The sequence below is a fragment of the Urocitellus parryii genome, chromosome 13 (genome assembly GCF_045843805.1).
Source record: "Urocitellus parryii isolate mUroPar1 chromosome 13, mUroPar1.hap1, whole genome shotgun sequence".
Taxonomy (NCBI): domain Eukaryota; kingdom Metazoa; phylum Chordata; class Mammalia; order Rodentia; family Sciuridae; genus Urocitellus; species Urocitellus parryii.
In genome coordinates, this window is record NC_135543.1 from 53,973,377 (window position 1) to 53,994,855 (window position 21,479).

Here is a 21,479-nt window from a genome sequence, read left to right on the forward strand (position 1 = left end):
GTCATCCTGTGACTTGGGAGGCTGAGGCGGGAGGATTGTAAGTTCAAGGCCAGTTGAAGCAACTTAGCAAGACCTTGTCTCAAAATAAAAAGATAAAAAGGGCTGGAGAAATGGCTTAGTGGGCCCTCATAAATGGATTAGTAGTATTATCATGGGAGTGGTTTTCTTATTACAAGGAGGTGTGTTAGAAAGCAAGTGCACATTTCTCTTGCTCTTCCACCTTCTACCATGGGATGATGCAGCAAGAAGGCTCTGGCCAGATGTGAGACCCCTTGATCTTGGATTTTCCAGCCTTCAGACTGTTTATTTTTTATATAAATTACCCAGTCTTAGGTATTCTATATAGCATCACAAAATGGACTAAGACATTGTGTGAGACATTATTTCCTTCATATACTTCAACCAAAATAGCATATGGCAGCAGATATAAAAATCTAGCCATTTTTCTATTCGGTCAGACATTAAAGAGGCTTTCAAAATGTAAAAACAATCCTGATTTTTCCACTTTTTTTAAAAAAATACAGCTATTTTAATAAAAAGATTACTTATGATAATTGGTAATAGACTTATTATTTTTTTAAATAAGTATTTTAGCATTTCTCCATTTTAACTTCTAATAACACAAATATTGTTAGATACAAATGACATAAGACACCTCTCTATTATTTTAATAGCATGAAGAGGTCCTAATAGTGAAGTGTTTGGTTTAGAACATACTCTGAACTGTACAACAGAACACCATGGACAGCTCCATCAGCTGATTCAATAGGACTAGAATTACCTTAGTGTATTCGTCAGCTTTCCTCAATTTTAGCAATAATTGAGATAATCAACCTAAATGGAGAAAAATCATTTTGACTCAGTTTCAGAGTTTCAGTCATGAGTGATTGGTCTAATTGCTTTGGGCCTATGGCAGCCCAGAACATCATGGTGGGAACATGTAGCCAATTACTCACAGTCCCCTTCAAAGGCACACATCCCGTGAACTTAAACCTCTCCCTAAGCGCCATCTCTTCAAGGTTCAAATATCCCCCAATAACACCAAGCTGAGAAACAAGCCTTTAACACATGGACCTTAGGGGGATATTCAAGATCCAAACGATAGCCCTAAGATCTAGTGCAAATGTAGAATTATAGAATTCCAAGTTCAGGTCACTCTTCAGACCTTAACTGAATGAAGGCAATGAAGAAATATTTTAGTATTATAGAAAAATATTTCAGAATTGAATGTAGGGAATATTTACTGCTATTGATCTGTTCATTAAGAGTATATTTAAAGAAGTCATTATTCAAAGTACCTCATTAAAGAGATCTAAATCAATTACCGGGATTATGTGCTAACATGTTATATTGTTTAGAAGTATGAATAAAACATAAAAACATCTTGTTAAAAATATAGTCACTTAGAAACAGTTTTATAAAAACATACCAGAATTATCTGAATAAATGGATTAATTGCTCTTTAGATGCCATAAAAATGTTCCCAAGGGAAGTTTTCTTGTTATAAAAATTCCTCTATTCTACTAATTGTTATTTAAATTTTTTAAGTTCCTGTCATTTATTTTTAGGAATTTGAGAAGAAATATGTACAGTGATTTGACAGGACAGTTGTTAAAGTCAGACAAAATAACAAAAGCATCTAAAAATAGTACCTGACTGAAACTTGTTCTTAACACTGTAGGCTGCTAAGCATTTGAAGTTATCTCTAGATTAGAAAATGTTTTGCAATCATTCTGAATTATTTTTAAAAAGCAACACTATTTCATAACAACAGAATGTACTAATAACACTTTAAGCATTTTCACCATACTTTTGTTGGATATATGCAATTTGTGTTCCCCCAAATTCATATGTGGAGATGTTAACACCCGAAGTAATCACATAAAGAGGTGTATCCTTTGGGAGGATTACATCATGAATGAGAGTGCCTGAAAAGGAGGCTCAAGAGATGTTCCACATCCTTTCCACCATGTGAGGTTACAGAAAAAAGATGGTTATCTATGAAGGAGGAAAAGGGGCCTCAGTAGACTCTGAATCTGCTGGTATCTGTATCTTGGACTTCTTAGGTTTAAAACTCATAAGATTCAAATTTCAATTGTTTTCCAGCCACCCAATCTGTGACATTTTGTTATAGCAGCTCAAATGGATTAATACAGTGATTATTACATGAATTTTTCTTTAAATTACTAAGTAAGCTGACCTTTGTGTCTAAAACAATGGGAAAAAACCCTAAATTATGATAGTATTTATTATCTATGATGTTTTCATATACTGATATCATTATTAATTTTGGAGAATGGTAATATTTGTCAAATCACATTTATTTATGTAGCCAACAGAATGATATTAGCCTGGATTATGTAAATACCTAAATATTGGCTTTTTACCAATTCCAACAATAAAGTTTCAAAGATATGCAGTCTTTGGAAGAGTATTACCAAACATATGATCTTATTTCCTTTTACTTACTGTGTTACTTTTGCAGAACTCCCTTTAGTCACTGGAAATAACATGGATATGATACAGAATTGAAGCTGTCACAATTCAATGGACATATTTCATCCATTGAATTCAAATGTGGTCTTGAATATTTACTAAACAATGTTCCCAATCACTCCCTGAAGTGGCAACATTAGTCAACTTTCCTCATTGTAGAGTGAAAACTAGAGTTAATAAGACGATCTGTATTTTTCACTTATAGTTTGTACATATTGCTATCCTAGATATATATTGAATCACATGACATCATCTCTATGTGTGTGAAACTTTGGTCTATTGAGCAGCAGATGAAAAACCCATAGAAGAACTAAAGAATTAGAAAAGACTTAACATTTTAAGTCATTTGATTGTGGTTGGAATTCTTACCAGGAAGAAATCAATTTGGACTGTTTGAAGTTGTTGAGTAAACTTTACAGAGCAGAGGAGTCTGAGTTCTGCAAATATTTATTGAATTAAAGTGTGATAGGACTTAGGAATTTAGAAATAGATATGATATCGTCTCTGACCACTAAAACCCTCCAGCTGGGCAGGGAGGAAGACATAGTAATTTTTTTTTTAACATATGCTGCATGGGTAACAGTAGAGAGTATTTTGTTTGGGTGGTTAGCTGTGGACACTTGGGCATGATGCTTTGAGCATCATGAAGATTAAATAAAAATTAACCTGTTGAAGAAAATGGGACAGAGACTCTCTGCAGAGGGAGTGGCATGAATAATGTCATGGAGGTGTTGCATGACCTCCAGTACATGGAGAACAATAAATTACTTATTGCAGAATAAATTCAGGCAAAGAATTGGACCAAGTTCAAATCTTGCTGTGCAGATACATGACCATGGGCAATGGGTCAGTAGCAACTGGGGTTAAGGCGGAGATGCATCCTGGCTTTGATCTGGTGGACCAAGGCTTTGGAAGATTATAATGTACTCCTGGTGTCCTAATCCCCCTTATTAATCAGCTTTTCATTGCTTTAACCAAGAGAACTTACAAGAACAACTCAGAGGAGGAAAAAGTCTATTTTGTGCTCGCAGTTGGAGATACCACCAGAAATTGTACCTCTGAATATTCCTGCATTAACATAGGAGATTTCGGGGGACACCTCATATCACCATAACACCTCCTCCTTGACAGAGTTACACATATGGCACTCACATCTGTATATTATTCTATTTGTCTCAGTCTCTGACTAAAATCCTAGACTATAGATCTCACTGGTGTGAATAACAGAGACCACAAAGAGAAGGATCTGGAAAGGATTTTCTCTACGTGGGACTAGTGCACATGAGGGAAGGCAGGTAGAACTTCCTGAGTATGTGTTTTGCAGGGATAAGGACAGAGTTGTGTATATGTCAGAATCATGCATACTTGAATGAAAACTGATCTCAGGCTGTGATTCAAGAAAATCATCTAATAACATTGCAGCTTGAAAAATCTGATTTGGGTATTGGAACATGGGTACTTTGATCCAGCACCTCAGAGTTACATGCAAATTAAAAGCTGTAAGTAAAACATTTATAGGTCTCTATGTACTTTTGTGTCTCTGGATGCTGCAGAGAAGAACTCCCCAACTGGTACGCTCCACATGCACCAAAGGGTGTGTAGTGAAATATCGATTCATCTCTGGCCTAAATTATTGCAAAGGTAACTTAACTGTGACATAACTATTCTCTCTGTTGCAGTGCTGACACCTTTATTATGTTGACTATGACAGAGAAGGTCATCCTTTAAAACATAAAGACAGTAATTTGCCATTACTTTGCTGTCAACCCTGTACTGATTTCCCTTTTCACTCAGAAAGTCCTCATAGTGACCTCTCTTATCATCTGATCTCATACTGCTGTCCACCCTGGATATTCCATATCATGTACAGTGGCCACCATGTTATCCAAGCTGGAAATATTACTGCCTTGGGCTTTGCACAGGCTTCTTCTGTCTGGGATGTTCTTCTCCCCTGGAGTCACCACATCATGCCCTCCTCTTTTTTTCTAGACAGAGTCTTCCCTGATCACACTATTCAAAATTGGTCTATACTCAATATCTCCTGTGTATTCTTATTTTGGGGATGGGGTACCTGAAATTGAACTCACGGACACTCAATCACTGAGCCACATCCCGGCCCTAATTTGTATTTTATTTAGAGACAGGGTTTCACTGAATTGCTGAGTGCCTCACTTTTGCTCAGGCTGGCTTTGAACTCACAATCCTCCTGCCTCAGTCTCCTGAGCCTCTGGGATTACAGGTGTGTATCACTGCACCTGGATTCTGTTTATTTATTTATTTTTAATTTTTAAAATTTATTCTAATTTGTTATATATGACAACAGAATGCATTACAATTCATATTATACATTTAGAGCACAATTTTTCATATCTCTGGTTAAGTAGAGTTCACCATTTGTGTCTTCAAACATGTACTTAGGGTAATGATGTCCATCTCATTCCACCATCTTTTCTGCCCCCAGGCCCTCTCCTTTCCTCTCCCACCCCTTTGCCTTATCTAGTGTTCAAGTAATCCTCCAATGCTCCCCACTCCAACCCCATCATGAATCAACATACTTATATTAGAGAAAACTTTCAGCTTTGTTTTTTGGGGATTGGCTAACTTCACTTAGCATTATATTCTTCAGCTCCATCCATTTACCTGCAAATACCATGATTTTATTCACTTTTATTGCTGAGTAAAATTCCATTGTGTATATATGCCACATGTTTGTTATACATTCATCTATTGAAGGGCATCTAGGTTGGTTCCATTGTTTAACTATTGTGAATTGAGCTGCTGTAAACATTAATGTGGCTGCATTACTATAGTATGCTGATTTTAAGTCCTTTGGGTATAAAGGAGTGGGATAGCTGGGTCAAATGGTGGTTCCATTCCCTGCTATCCAAGGACTCTCCATACTGATTTCCAGATTGACTGCACCAATTTACAGTCCCACCAGCAATGTATGAGTGTGCCTTTTTCCTCACATCCTTGCCAACACTTATTGCTGTTTGTATTCTTAATAGCTCCCATTCTAACTGGAGTGAGATGATATCTAAGAGTGGTTTCAATTTACATTTGTATAATTGCTAGAGATGTTGAATTTTTTATATATTTGTTGATTGATTGTATATCATCTTATGAGAAGGGACTGTTCAGGTCCTTGGCCCATTTATTGATTGGTTTATTTGTTTTTTGCTGTTAAGATATTTGAGTTCTTTATATACTCTAGAGATTAGTGCTCTATCTGATGTGCACATGGTAAAAATTTACTCACAAAATATAGGCTCTCTATTCACTTCACTGATTGTTTCTTTTGCTGAGAAGAAGCTTTTTATTTTGAATCCATCCCATTTATTGATTCTTGATTTTAATTCTTGCGCTATAGGGTCTTTTTAAGGAAGTCGGACCCTAATCCGATATGATGAAGATTTGGGTCTACTTTTTCTTCTATTAGGCACAGGGTCTCTGGTTTAATTCCTGGGTCCTTGATCCACTTTCAGTTGAGTTTTGTGCATGGTGAGAGATAGGGGTTTAATTTCATTTTGTTGCATATGGATTTCCAGTTTTTCCCGCATCACTTGTTGAAGAGTCTACTTTTTCTCCAATGTATGTTTTTGGCACCTTTGTCTAATAAAAGATAATTCAGAATTATGTGGGTTAGTCTCTGTGTCTCTATTCTGTACCATTGGTCTACAAGTCTATTTTGGTGCCAGTAATGTGCTGTTTTTGTTACTATTACTCTGTAGTATAGTTTAAGGTCTGGTATATTGATGGCACCTGCTTCACTCTTCTTGCTAAGGATTTGTTGGCTATTCTGGGTCTCTTATGTTTCCAGATGAATGTCATGACTTCTTTTTCTATTTCTATGAAAAATGCCATTGGGATTTTGATCAGACTTGCAATAAATTTGTATAGTGATTTTGGTAGTATGGTCATTTTGACAATATTAATTCTGCCTATCCAAGAGCAAGGTAAATCTTTCCATCTTCTTTGACTTCTTTCTTTAGTGTTCTGTAGTTTTCTTTGTAGAGGTCTTTTACCTCTTTTGTTAGGTTGATTCAGAAGTATTTTTTTAGGCTACTATAAATGGGATAGTTTTCCTTTCAGAGGATTTGTCATGGATATACAGAAATGCATTTGATTGTGGGTGTTGATTTTATATCCTGCTACTTCAATGAATTCATTTACTAGTTCTAGAAATTTTCTGATGGAATATTTTGGGCATTCTAGGTATAGAATCATATCATCAACAAATAGTGCTAATTTGAATTCTTCTTTTCCTATCCGTATCCCTTTAATTTCTTTCATCTGTCTAATTGATCTGGCTAGAATTTCAAGAACTATGTTAAATATTAGTGGTGTAAGAGGGCATCCCTGTCTTACTCCAGTTTTTAGAGGGAATGCTTTCAATTTTTCTTCATTTAGAATAGTGTTGGCCTGGGGCTTAGCATAGCAGCTTTTACAATGTTGAGATGTATTCCTGTTATCCCTAGTATTTCTAGTGTTTTGAAAATGAAGGGGTACTGTATTTTGTCAAATTCTTTTTCTGCATCTATTGAGATGACCATATGATTCTTACCTTTAAATGTATTGATGAATTACATTTATTGATTTCCATATGTTGAACCAACCTTGCATCTCTGGGATGAATCCCACTTGATCGTGGTGCACTATCTTTTTGATATGTTTTTGTATCTGATTTTTTAATTGAGAATATTTTATTTTATTGAGAATATTTGATCTATGTTCATTAGAGATATTGGTCTGAAGTTTTCTTTCTTTGATGTGTCTTTGCCTGGTTTTGGAATCAGGGTGATATTGGCCTCACACAATGAGTTCAGAAGTGCTCCCTCTTTTTCTATTTCCTGAAAAAAATTGAAGAGTATTGGTATTAGTTCTTCTTTGAAGGTCTTGTAGAACTTGGTTGTGTATCCATCCAGTCCTGGGCTTTTCTTGGTTGGTAGGCTTCTGATGGCATCCTCTATTTCCTTGCTTGAAATTGATTCAATTTGGACAAATCATGAGACTCCTAGAAATTTGTTAATGCCCTTGTTATTTTCTATTTTATTAGAGTACAAGTTTTCAAAATAATTTCTAATTATCTTCTGTATTTATGTGGTGTCTGTTGTGATATTGCCTTTTACATCATGTATTTATTTCCTTTTTCATTAGTAACTCGAGTTTTCTCTCTCCTTCTCTTCGTTAGCATGGCTAAGATTTTGTCGGTTTTATTTACTTTTCAAAGAACCAAGCTTTTGTTTTGTCATTTTTTTCAATGGTTTCTTTTGTCTCAATTTCAATGGTTTCCGCTCTGATTTTATTTATTTCCTCTCTTCTACTGCTTTTGGTGTTGGTTTGCTTTTGTTTTTCTAGGGCTTTGAGATATAATATTAGGTCATTTATTTGATAACTTTTTCTTCTTTTAAGGAATGAACTCCATGTAATGAACTTTCTCTTAGTACTGCCTTCATAGTGTCCCAGAGATTTCCATATGTTGTATCAGTGTTCTCATTTACCTCTAAGAATTTTTTAATCTCCTCCTTCATGTCTTTTGCAACCCATTATTTATTCAATAACATATTATTTAGTCTTCAGGTTTTAGAGTAGCTTTTATTTTTTATTTTATCATTGATTTCTAATTTCATTTCATTATGATCTGATAGAATGCAGGGTAGTGTCTCTGCTTTTTTTGAATTTGCTAAGAGGTGCTTTGTGGCATAATATAGGGTCATTTTAGAGAAGGATCTATGTGCTGTTGAGCAGAAAGTATATTCTCTCATTGAAGGATAAAATGTAAGTTACTGAATGTATTATTGAGTTCTATAGTTTCTTTGTTCAGCTTTTGTTTGGAAGATGTATCCAGTGGTGAAAGAGGTGTGTTAAAATCACCCAGAATTATTTTCCTGTGGTCTATTTGACTCTTGAACTTGAGAAGAATTTGCTTCATGAATGTAGGTGCTCCATTGTTTGGGGGCATATATATTTATAATTATTATGTGGTTGTTGATGTATGGTTCTCTTGAACAGTATGAAATGACCTTCTTTATCCCTTTTGATTAACTTTAGCTTGAAATCTACCTTATTTAATATGAGGATGGAAACCCCTGCTTGCTTCCACAGTCCATGTGAGTGATATGATTTTTCCCAAACTTTCACCTTCAGTTTGTGGCTTCCTTTTCCTATGAGATGAGCCTCTTGGAGACAGCATATTGTTGGGTCTTTTTTTTTTTTTTTTTTGATCCAATCTGCTAGTCCATGTCTTTTGATTGGTGAGTTTAGGCCATTAACATTCAGGGTTATTATTGAGACATGATTTGTATTCCCAGACATTTTTGTTTATTTTTGGTATTTAAGTTGACTTGATTTCTCCTTTGCTTAGTTTTTCCTATAGTGTAATCCCTCTCTCTGCTGATTTTCATCACTGCAGATTGTTTCAGGATCTTCTAGCTTTCACAGTCTGAGTTGAAAAATCTGCATATAACCTAATGGGTTTCCCCCATATATAATCTGATTCCTTTCTCTTGTGGCTTTTAAAATTCTCTCTTTGTTCTCTGTGTTAGGCATTTTCATTATAATGTGACTTGGTGTGGATCTGTTGTGATTTTGTACATTTGGCATCCTATAAGCCTCTTGAATTTGGTTTTCTAATTCATTCTTCATGTATGGAAAATTTTCTGATATTATTTTATTGAATAGATTGATCATTTTTTTTTGTTTGGAACTCTGGGCCTTCCTCTATCCCAATAACCCTTAAATTTGGTCATTTTATGCTATCCCATATTTCTTGCATGTTCTGCTCATGATTTACCATCTTCAGTGTGTGGTCTACCTTCTTTTCAAGATTATATATTTTGTCAGCATTGTCTGGGGTCCTGTCTTCCAAGTGGTCTAATCTGTTAATGATGCTTTCAATTGAACTTTAAATTTGGTTTATTGTGTCTTTCATTTTAAGGATTTCTGTTTGGTTTGTTTTTTTTTTTTTAGACCTTCTATATCCCTATTGAAGTACTCTTTTGCTTCCTGTATTTGCTTATGTAGCTCTGAATCAAAATGATCTTTTGCTGCCTGCATTTGCTCTCTTAGATCATCCTTTAGTTCACAGAATATTTCTTTTGTGGACACAATACCTTTATTTTATTTATTTATTTTTATGTGGTGCTGAGGATTGAACTTGGTGCCTCACATATGCTAGGTGGGCACTCTACCACAGAGCCACAACCCTAGCCCCTCACAGAACATTTTAATTATGTATATCCTGAACTCCTTCTCTGTAATTTCTTCTGCTGTGCTGGCTCTGGATTCTAATAATGTAGTATCTTGATTTGTTTGGGACACTTTTTACACTATAAGCTTATAAGGCCCCTGCAGGGTTCCAATACCTCTCCTTTGAGGGTCAGGACAATGTTAACAGATCCCAATGCCTACAATATACAATCTTCAACCTAATAGTTGCTATTAAGACGTTTACAGTTCGGTCACAATATACACAAATGGTATATATATCATTATCTGCAACATAAACAGTAGGTTAGCAAATGGGTTTACAGTTTCCGATGGTAGACAAAGAACCAGGGGTGAGGTGTAGGAAGATATGCTAAGGAGGTAGGAGGTAAGGATATTGAGTTATTATATCTTAGAATGTGTAAAAGAGAAATCTCAAGAAGAAGGTTGGAAGCAGGAGAAAAGAGAGGAAGTAATTTGGGGTAGACAAATAAGTGGGGAGAAAGTAGAGTACATAAACAAACATTTAAATATTAAGAAAAATTAAAACTGTAAAAATAGGAGAAAAAGAAAAAAATGAATATACAGCACAACTGTAATATACTATTCAGACAACCCAGTCCTCAGGATCCTAATTCATGTAAAGTACTTGTTTTAACATATGTTGGATATGTGAGGGCAGGAGAATAGAGAGGGAGAGGAAAGAAAAAAAAATCTTGAAGGAAGAAACAGAGATTGTTTTGGTTGGAGATCAGCATCTTTCCTGCCTTCCTTCTCATCCAATAGTGGGGTTGTCGGTTCTTAGCTGGTATCTCCATCCTCAGGATGGTGAGGGGTTACCAGGATGTGAGGGGTGGTCTTGGGTGCGTGGCACCTGGAGGTGGGGTATGGCACCCACCAGTCCCAGTGGGAGACTGCATCTCAAGGATCTCCTTTGGGGCCTGCTCATGTGATGTGCTGACTGGTCTTATGTCCTAATCTTGTCTTTAGATCTCACAGTTCTGCTCTCTAAATGAGTCTCTAAAGTGTATCTCCCTCACCCTCTCTCTACTTCCTCATCAGAATCCTTTCTCTCTGGGGGTCTTGTGTGTTGTACTCTGGTAGCTGCACACTGTCATGGAGAGCTGTTTTGTATTGGGCAGTCACTGTGCTGTGTTAGCAGCTGCTGGGGATTGGGTGGGGCAGAATTACAAACTATGGGTACCTGGCTAACTGGTGTTCTAAACTGATAGTTGCTCCACTAAAGATGGTGATGGAGGTGACCCAAGATGGAGGCAGCTTCTTTTAGCCATGGGGTGTCAGGTGGGGTCGGGGGAGCAGGGCGATGGCGTTGTGCTATGTGTTCAGGGATGAGCTCTGTGGCATGTAGTGTTTCAGCTGTCGGCTGTCTTCAGAGTCTGTGCAATGTCCCCAGGTACAAGCAGGCCTCTGTGTGCATGGGAGACTATGGCAGTAGCTGCTGAGTCCCAAGATGGAGGTAACCGGGGGACCCCACATTGGTAGATGGGGGTCCACGAGGGAGAGTGGCAGCCAGAGTTTCTGCACATGGGTAGCAGCTGAGTGTCCTGCGTGGGAGCAGCATCTGGGTCCTATTAAGGCCCTCATGAGACCTGCGTGGACCAGCAGTTGGGAGTCGGGAGTCCTACTCTAACACAGAGGCCTGGGGCCCTGCACAGGTGTGGTGGCTATGATTCCTGCAAGGGAGCAGCTGTGTGTGTGGGGGGGTCCTCTATCAATCTCAGAGAAGCAGTGTTTCCACTAGTTAAGACCCGAGTCATGGAAACACACAGAATGCTGCCTCCCTCTGCCAGCCATCTTGTATCTCCTGTTTATTTTTTATATTTCTCTGTATAACTTACCTCTGTATAACTCATATTTCCCTTTACTGCCCTGTGCCATACTAAATATTTTACTTATTTATATTGTATATTGTTTCTCTTCCCTGACTAGAATGTGAGCTCCATGGAGTTAGGTATTTTTTTTTTAACTATTTCCCTTATTAATGGGTGTATCATTCGTCTTTGGAGTAGAATTTGACAATAAAATAACTAATTAAAAAATAACAGAAATCACTGACAGTTTTGATTGAATGAATAAATTTTGAAACAATTCATGTAAAAAAGTTCAATTGGATTTAAAAATATATTAACATTACCTCTAGAATTAAAAAAATACATTTGTCAATGTGAGAGCTATTGAAGGATTTAAAATATCAGCTGCCTTGTAAATTTTAAACGATGGTAAAATCATTGGTTTGTAAATTTTATTACCTGGTTGCTTGAAGGAAAGGTTCTCACCAGTGAAGATGATCAGAACAAAGAAATGGTCATTAAAATTTTTCATTCAGGAGTAATGTGGAACCATTACAAGCACTAACTACAAATATTTTTAAAAAAAATAATATATATATATATATATATAAAGAACATGTCAAGGTTACCAGCAACATTTGAAAAGATCTTATTTAAAAATCAGAATAATTCCCCTAATTTACTGTCTTTACATTTTATCATAATTATATAAAGGAAAAGATTTTTCACAAAACAGATATCCTAAAATGACCCAATTCCACCCCCTTTTGTCATGCAAAATAATGATAAATGGGTGTGCTACTAAGCAAAAAATGTCAGAAAGCAGTGTATCAAAGGGCTCACCATAAGCAAATGTCCCAAAGTATGAGTATGGATGTTGTTTGGAGTGGCAGGAGACCATGAGTCTACACTCTAGTGGGTGGAGTGAGTTGGGGAGTATACAGTTTTTTTTTTTAATTTTTAGTTGTAGTTGGACACAATATCTTTATTTATTTATTTGTATGTTATTCTGAAGTTTGAACCCAGGGCCTCGCCCGTGCTAGGCGAGCGCTCTGCCACTGAGCCATAACCCCAGCCCAAGTCTCCAGTTTTGAAGCTGAAAAGGTAAGCAAGTTCTGTGAGTGGTTTGGAATGACAAAATGAAGATTTGGGACTTTATGAAGGTATAACAAGTTGTGGCAAATGCTTTTTCTAAAATAAGAGACCACATTAAGGGCACTTGCTATGGTTTGGATATGATGTCCCCCAGAAGCTCACATGTCAGACACTGCAGGAAGGTCCAGAGGAAAAATGATTGGGTTGTAGGACTCTTGGCCCAATCACTGAATTATTCCCCTGATAGGAATTAACTGAGTGGTGACTGAGGTGGTGGGGTGTGGCTGGAGGAAGTGGATATTGGGGGCGTGGCTTTAGGGTTATATATTTGTATCTGACAAGTGGAGATCTCGCTCTGCTTTCTGATCATCATGTGAGCTGCTTCGCTCTGCCACACTCTTTCTCCATGATGTTCAGCCTCCCCTCAAGTCCTGAGGAATGGAGCTGGCCTTCTATGGACTAAGAGCTCTGAAATCTTGAGCCTTCAAATAAACTTTCCCTCCTCTACAATTGTTCTGGTCAGATCTTTTAATCACCGCAGTGAAAAAGTGGACTGTTTTAAAGCCCAAATGATAATCAACATCTTTTAGAGGCGATTTTTTTGGGGGTAGAATATGGTTTTCTTTTCTTTATACTTTCAGATTCAAGCCCAGAGCCTCTTCCTGCCCTGTTCCATATTGCACCACCTAGGACAAGAAAGCAACTTGATAGAGACAGGCTTCCCTGCAAAAAAGCAGCCATGTGGCTTTGTAGTTCAGCCCTGGAGCTAAGAGACTGAAGCAGCCCAGGCTAACCTCCACCCTGGTGATTAGACTCTTGAGGTTTACTGATGATCAGCTGCTGCCTGCCTGTGCCCTTCAAGGTATCATCAGAGCTGAGTGACACACCTTTAGCAGTGGTCCAGAGCTACCTTTTAACTACTAGCCTCACAGCTGAGGCTCCTGCAAAAAGCCACCTTGAAGTGATCAGGGTGGCATTCTGGAAGTCTGAGCTTTACAAGAGTCCAGACATGGGTGGGAAGTGAGGCAGCACCCTTACATTTAGTCAGGACACAACTGGCTCACTGCACTTTGATCCCCAAATGCTTGGATCATTAGCTGCACATTACTCAAGGGTAATGCTTCTGAAATCCAACTAGGCAACACACCCCCAAATAAATTCAAACCTTCTGACAAAACTGTTGAAAGCAGAGCAAAATGATCCCCCAAATATAGCAATGTCTTGTAACAGTGCTGTAAATACAATGAAGAGTCAGACGGATCTGGAAGGCTTTATATTTAGAACAAATGTGGTATTTGTGTAGGATAGCTAGGGAAGGAGCCTGGAGAGGCTCTAAAATCCAGTACTGATATCTTCTCTGAATCAGGCAAAGGATTTCACTACTATTTGAACTTCTATTTCACTACTATTTTACATATATAATATGTAAAATTATATATCCTTAAAACAGCATAGTATGCTAAGTTTACATTTAGGATATAATTTGGAAAAGGCATACAAATTTCCTCAGTATAAAAAGGAATTGAAATGATCAATACACAATTTTGCAAATTGTGCATGCAAAATGAAGTTGGTGGGGGACACTTAAATTAATTTTAAGAAACAACAACAATAACAACAAAAGTCTATTGAGTGTGTGAGAGTCATCAGCCCCTACTCATTTCTAGAACAGACTGGATAATCCTTTTTCTCGGTCCAAATCATATTTGCTGTTACTCTCTTCTTTTTACCCAGTTGCAGTCGGGTAGATGGGTTTTACACCTTTTAGTAACAGTGCAGAACAAGTGCTTCCATTTTAATTTAATTTGCTGCACAAATCCACTGCTTCTCTTCTTGTGAGTTAATTCCCAGTGTTTTTGGCTGCTGTAATTGGAAACCACCAATTTTACCACAAGAGCAGGGTCTCTGAAAGATACATACTGTGTACAAACAAAAGCCTGCATCCTTGCAAGACTGCAAACTGTTTTTATTGACGAGAGACCTAACTAAAGTAGGGAAAGTTGAGCCTCATTAGTACATTTGCTTTTGAAAAACAAGGCAAAATGTACTCTGTACTTCTGCACATAATTTCAGAAGGAGTAAGGATGTTTTACCTTTCTTTTTGTAATTCTTTGAAGTATGCTTCAGTTTTGCCAATTTCATTTTCATGAACATGTCCTAAATTTATTTCAACTGAGCCAGGACCTGGAATCTAGCTGGGATCTAGTATTGAAGAAGGGCAAGTCCAGGGGATTTATAACTGAGAAAAATTTGGATGCAATTTTAAAATGAGAGTTAACATGGTAAGTGCAGAGTCAGAACAACTGAGCAGCAAAGACATTGGCATGAGGACAGTCACACACATTGTAACTTATTTAGAGTACACTCATCCGTAGAAAATTACTGCCTTTACCTCCCATGGGCAACTTAAGTTATTCTTTACCCCTGGATGGGTCATATTTATTTAGTCAACCAGGTAGCTCACACTGCTCCTTATATGCCCTGCAAATTGTGTTGATTCGTAGAAATGTTGAAATACAGAATATATGTTCCAAAACCCCAAATTACACAAAGGTTCTTGAGTCATTAGGTAAGCCCACAAAACCCTGCTTAACTCATAGCATCACTGCTGTGCAACCAAATATTACAGATGATGTAAGACCTTACTACCATGTAGAACAGTATATACTTGGGAATGGAGGCGGAGGAAGCAGTTTATCCGTAACAAAGACATACTTTAGGGAGTGAGTGTCCTGACTGAAGGAATACTAGTTTACCAAGTTCCTGGCACTATTCAAATCACTAATCACATTTAATTAGTTCTCACAGCATACGAAATTGCCATATGTGTAGGTCAGAGCTGGTTGTTATATTGACATGGTTTGAATTACCACTTTATGAATTTCCTTCCCTTACAGAGATGAAAGACATTAAGCAACTTTGTCCCACATCACAAAGCTAATGAGTGGCTGCAGGGGTCAAGTGTTCCTACAGGAACATGGAACATCAAGGGGGTGACTGAGGACACTGGGTGAAAGGCTGTTTCAAATAGGGCTAAAGTAAATCAACAAGAAAGGGGAAGCTCCCCAGAAAGCCATCCTAGAGACTGGTGGTGGCATCTTGGGACAGTGGTGGCATCTGAGGACAGTAGAAGCTGTGGGTTGAGGGATAAGTTGAGCAAAAGGAAGAGGAGCGGGGCCAGGGAGTAGTTACAAGTAACCACTATTGGCACATGGCATTAGAAAAGGAACTTGCATTTTTCTTTTTTCATATTGAAAGGGCTGAAGTCAGGTGTTCATTCTTTTTAACATATTGTAACTGTCAAAAATTCTGCAGGAGCCATTCTGGACTCAGCGGGCATTCCAAGGACTATTGCAATGGAATTGCAGTGAGGCATTAGTTCTGAGTCCTTAAACAACATCCATTGATGGTCAACCTTTAAGAAGTATCCAGCTGTGATTTGTTCTGATGTATGCAAAGCCCACCGCCCTCTCCAGAAAGTGTACTTAAGCTCTGCTTGACCTCAGCTTGGGGCTCTGGGCTGCTCTCCCTTCTTGAGTGAGCACAGAGCCCCAGCACGCTGGAATGGATCCCCAATAAATCCCCTTTTGCCAATTGCAAAAAAAAAAAAAAAAAAAAAAAAAAAAAAGAAGTAGCTGGCCAGCCTGCTCAACTAGATTTCTGTTTCCTTTTCACTTCCCACTCTCCACTAGGGTATCCTCAGGAAGAAGGAGAATGACAAAGAAATAAGCTAATATCAGTTTTTTTTTTTAAAATTACCTATACTCAGAGCTGCAAGTTCCTGATGAGTCCCTGGATTTTTCCAGTTGAACTTGTCTTTCTTTTCAATTGTTTGAAAACTGAGCAAGAGCATCCCCACCAGCACAACACCAGTGACAGCCAAGGCCAGCTGGCTTCCAAAGATGCTGCTGAAATCTGGGGAGACAGGAGGGGCACCATCATGCTCCAGGCCTGGTTATGTCCATCTCATTTTGCAGGAAACTCCCTCCCGCATCCTGTCTTAATCCAAGTTCTTTTGTTTCAATTTAAAAACTTGAAAATAAGTGAAAGTTCAAATACCTAGTTTTTGCACGTGAACCACATTTCATACTCCACTTTCATGGAAGTCACTTGGCTCACAGGCTGTTACCTGTACTTTATTCCAAAAAGCAATTTCCAAGCTCTGTGCTGAGGTCAGTTCTCATCCACATCCCCTTTCTGCACCTTTGGTGTCCACAGCACTTTAATGAGAAGAGACCTTGAAATGTGGGAAGATTCTGAAAGGGTGTTCTGAATCATCAAAGCAGAAATTATGCCTGGTATATTGGCATTCAGCCTATCACATAGTACTGTTGGTTTTTAAACATTGGTAACTCAAGTGTGAATAATTTGATGTAAACTAATCAGACTATTCCAAGCTTTGGTGATGGAGAGTTTTTAATACAAAGAATTTCAATTTAATCCTATCTTTTCAAAGAGTTCTATTTATTCTTGTACTTGAAAAAGCTGCTGTGCTGTTTAATTTGTAAATTGTCTTATGTGAAAACATTGCCATTGGTACAATATAAATCTAGAATGACAAGCCCTGGAGAATGACTTACTTAGTGTGGAATCTTTCCGCAGGATATCCTAAGCCATGCCCCAAAGCTGACTTTCTATTGTTTTGTTTCTCCCTTAAGATGGTGAGAGAGGAGGTTCCCCCTACCTTCTAGACCTTCCCCAAGTCACAGATGCCCTTGCTTTGCCTCCAGTGAAACCTTCTCTTTTCAGTCCTGTCTTCAGACTGGAAGGACTCGGCAAGCTGTGATTGGAAGCTGAAGCCAGCACTCCTTGGTGGCGCTCAGGCATCTGCTCTGGCTTTCTTAACCCTCAGGACATTTTCCTTATAGCTCTGCTGTTTCCACCCAATGTCCATTTGGGTTAATATGCCCAATTACTGGAGCAAGAACAGACTCATAATAGGTAGGTGTTGGAAAGCACAAAGTATCAGACCTGTGAACTACTCCCAGGGAGATGCTGTTTTCTGAGAGTTCTATTCCCACCTCACCATCTTGTTGGGGTTCAATGAAGTGGGTTATGAATTACCCATTCTCAGATATTCTGTTATAGTAACACAAAGTGGGTTAAAAGAAGCTTTTACTCCTTGGGTCTCCCAATTCTCACACTATCATTTTATCTTTTATGATACTATATTGTACATTGGCTTCTTTGTCTAACCATATATCTCTTTATTTTTTCTTATTTATTTATGTTTTACATACATGACAATAGTGGAATGCATTACACTCATTATAACCCATTTATAGCACAATTTTTCGTAACTCTGTATATAAATTATGTTCACGCCAAATTATGCCATTATACATGTACTCTCTTTTTTTTAGCATCACAATTCTTTTTAAAAATTTTTTATTTATTTATTTTTTTTAGTCATACGTGACAGTAGAATGTATTTTGATATATAAAACATACATGGAATGTACACAATTCCTAATACACATATGTACCACAATTTATCATATCTCTGAAGATTTGAATTTGGTGTCAACATATATCTCTTTATAAGCATCTGAATCAGTGACCATGATTGATTTTCTTGCTGTATAGTTTATTTCAAGGCTTTTTGAAGAGCCTATGTTGACAGGTCTATTTTGCGTGATTACAATGAATGAATAGTGCAGCACTTTTGGGGGGAGGCATCATTATAGTATTTTCTATGACAATTGGTGCCTCCTTGGAAACTTTCCACTTTCTGTCACTGAGGTTAGAAATGTCTATGAGGCGATGGCTGCTGTCCCCACAAGATACATATTCTTTTACTAGAATTGTAACTTCCTAGTGATTCCAATAACTACTGTTATTACAGTTGCTGCTCTTATCCTCCATCATCCTTGTTCTCTTAGTGTTCCTGGGAATCAACTCATTTGATCTTGCAGAGTCCCAACATGTGGGGAGATAACAGTATTGTCGTTGGCTGGCACAGCAATTTAACGGCTCCTTGTGGTGACCTTCAGAATGCTGTCTCAATACATCTCTACAGCAACGTGTAAGTGGATGAGTCGATTTCCTTTTGTAGAAGAGAAAACTGAATCACAGTAGGTCAAGCGACTTGTCACCAAACTCAGTCCTGAATCAAGCCTCTTTCCTTTAGGCCAGTGGTTCTCAAAGTGTGTCTTTAGACAAGCAGCACTTAAGAGCTTGCTAGAAATGCCCACTCTCAGGCCTTGCACAAGGCTTACTGAATCAGCAATCTTAGAAATGGGGCCCAGAATTTTAACAAGCTCTCCAGGTACTTCTGATGCCCTCTTGGGTTTCAAGAACCACTTCACTAGACTTATGATTCTCTACACTGTCTGCATTGAGTCTGATTTGTGGAGTTATTAAAAATAGTAATACCTGCCAGCCCAGCCCCCCAAACCAATTAGTTCTGAATCTTTGGAGTGATGATTAGGTCTTAGAATTACTTTAAAAATCCTCAGGTGATTCTAACTTGTAGCTAGGCTGAAGATCTTCTGCTCTGGATGATGCAGTCTGTAAATTCCTTCTGTTTGAGTCCCTGATGAGCATCTCCGGAAAAGGTATCCAACAGGAATGTAGACAAGCACACAGATTTTGGAATAAGTTATATAAAATGTGTCATACAAATATAAATCCCTGTACAGAAAATCATAACTAATCCGCAAATATGTGTATGTCTATTTAGATAGACACCTCTTTCAGCAAGTGATGCAATAATCATGGGAACCTGCATATTCAGGTTTTGAATTCAGTGTACATTTATTGCCTGCTCAATGTTGTCAGGACTGTGCAAGTCACACTTTAGATTCATTATTTTATTGGAGAAATTAAATTTTCACCTTAGAAAAGCATGAAGCCCCTACCTAAGGTAGGTGCGCATGTAACCATACATTTCTATTTTGTCCCTCTAAAAAGTAAAAATTGACATAGCTGCAGGGAAAGATCCTAGATATAGTCACTTGGGTCACTTGAATTACACCACAAGATAAAGATTTTGCAGTTTGTAAATGGAATTTTTGCAAGCTCAGGATTATTTCTTTGCTCAAACAGAGGCATCTAGCTGTTCCTGAGGTAACACAGTATGAGTTCTTGTATACAAATAAGTGATGCATAGTGTTGAGAAAGAAAAAAAATGTTATTACATCAGACTAATAATTTACATTTTACAAAGAACTTCTCGATTTGTTCCAATTTCATCACATACTTTCTTATACAGCCAAAGGTAATTTTCCCCCCTGTGGTGTGGTTATGGTCCCCCTGTTTTCGGTTCCCTTTTTCATTTCAAGTAATTAGGCTCAGAGTGTCCAGGTAAGTGGCTTAAGGTGACAGTGCTAGTAATTGGCAGGCACAGGATTGCTGACTTTGAAGGCTTTTTGTTTTTTGAGGTCAGTCTTGTTTAAACAGAGATAGGGCTAGTGATTGACAGCTTTACATACAGGGAAGTGAAAGTTAAGCAAACTTAGACAAGCACATCTTTCATTTATACTTCAGTGACACTTAAAATTACTTTCACAGTACACTAAATAACACCCTTAAAAAGCAAATGCATTGCCTAAACCACTAATGTGCCTCTAGGGAGACGCTTATTCATCTGTAAAAATCTAGCACCAAGTATTACTATAAATAACTTTGTTATGTATAATAGAAACTCATCTATCACCATTCTAATTAGAAGGTGACTAAGGAAGTCAGTATTTAACAAAGGCATCTGTAACATTTGGTGACTATAATAATGGCTTTGAAGTTGCAGGGAAAAGTCAGTTTTCCAAATTTCTTCTCATATACATGTTTCTGACTCTCCAATATTCTGAGTTTCTAGACAAAATTACTGGTATTATTTCTTAAACTGATTTTTAAAAAAACAAAAAATAATAGTAATCGGAACTTTGGAAAAAGAAGAAAAGAGAAACTATGTTCTCTCGTTAACCAGAGAAAAATCAGTGCTATCATTCTGGCATTTTCCTAGGCATTCTCTGCACACAGGTAAATATTTTTTCCTTATTAGAAACAAGGTGTACAAACATATTAGGATTATTTCATCTGTTAACACATTATGATTTTGTTTTTCAAACAGAACATGTTAAATAACGTGTTAGGATTATTTCATTTATCAGGTCGGTATTCTGTCATTTTTGGTGGCTGTACACAGTATTCTATCTTACATAAAATTATCATAATTTATAGAATTCTCACTTTGTTGACTATTTAAACTGTTTACTCTTTCTGGTTTTTATGAGCATTGCTGAGCCAGTCATCCCATACATTAATTCCTGTGTACATTAATTCCTGTCTGTGCTTTCTTTAGGGAAAATTCCCACAGGTGTATTGGCTGAGTCAAGAACTTTGTATACATTTAAATCTGTATCTCTGTATCTATCCTACTCCAAACTACCGACTTATATTCTTCCCAGCAATGTGGTTTAAGTGGCCTCTGCTTTGAATTGTCACCGAAGCTTATAATTAAAATTATCTTGGCCATCGAGGTATGATGGTGCACACCTTTAATACCCACCAAAGCTTATAATTAAAATTATCTTGATCAGACAGGTATGGTAGTGCACACCTTTAATCCCAATTACTTGGGAGGCTGAGGCAGGAGATCACAAGTCAGAGGTCAGGCTGGGCAACTGAGCAAGACCCTGTCTCAAAATAAAAAAATAGGGCCAGGGATATAGCTCAGTGGCACAGTCCTAGTCTAGCATGTGCAAGACCCAGGGGACTGCAATTCCTACTGTAGGGAGCCATCCATGAAAAACACATGAGGATCTTCTCTTGGCATGAAGCCAGGGAGATTTAAGGTTTAACCTTGGGAACTATCTGTGGCTCTCCTATGCAACAGATTGTCCAAGGCACATGACCATTATCTTCACTAAG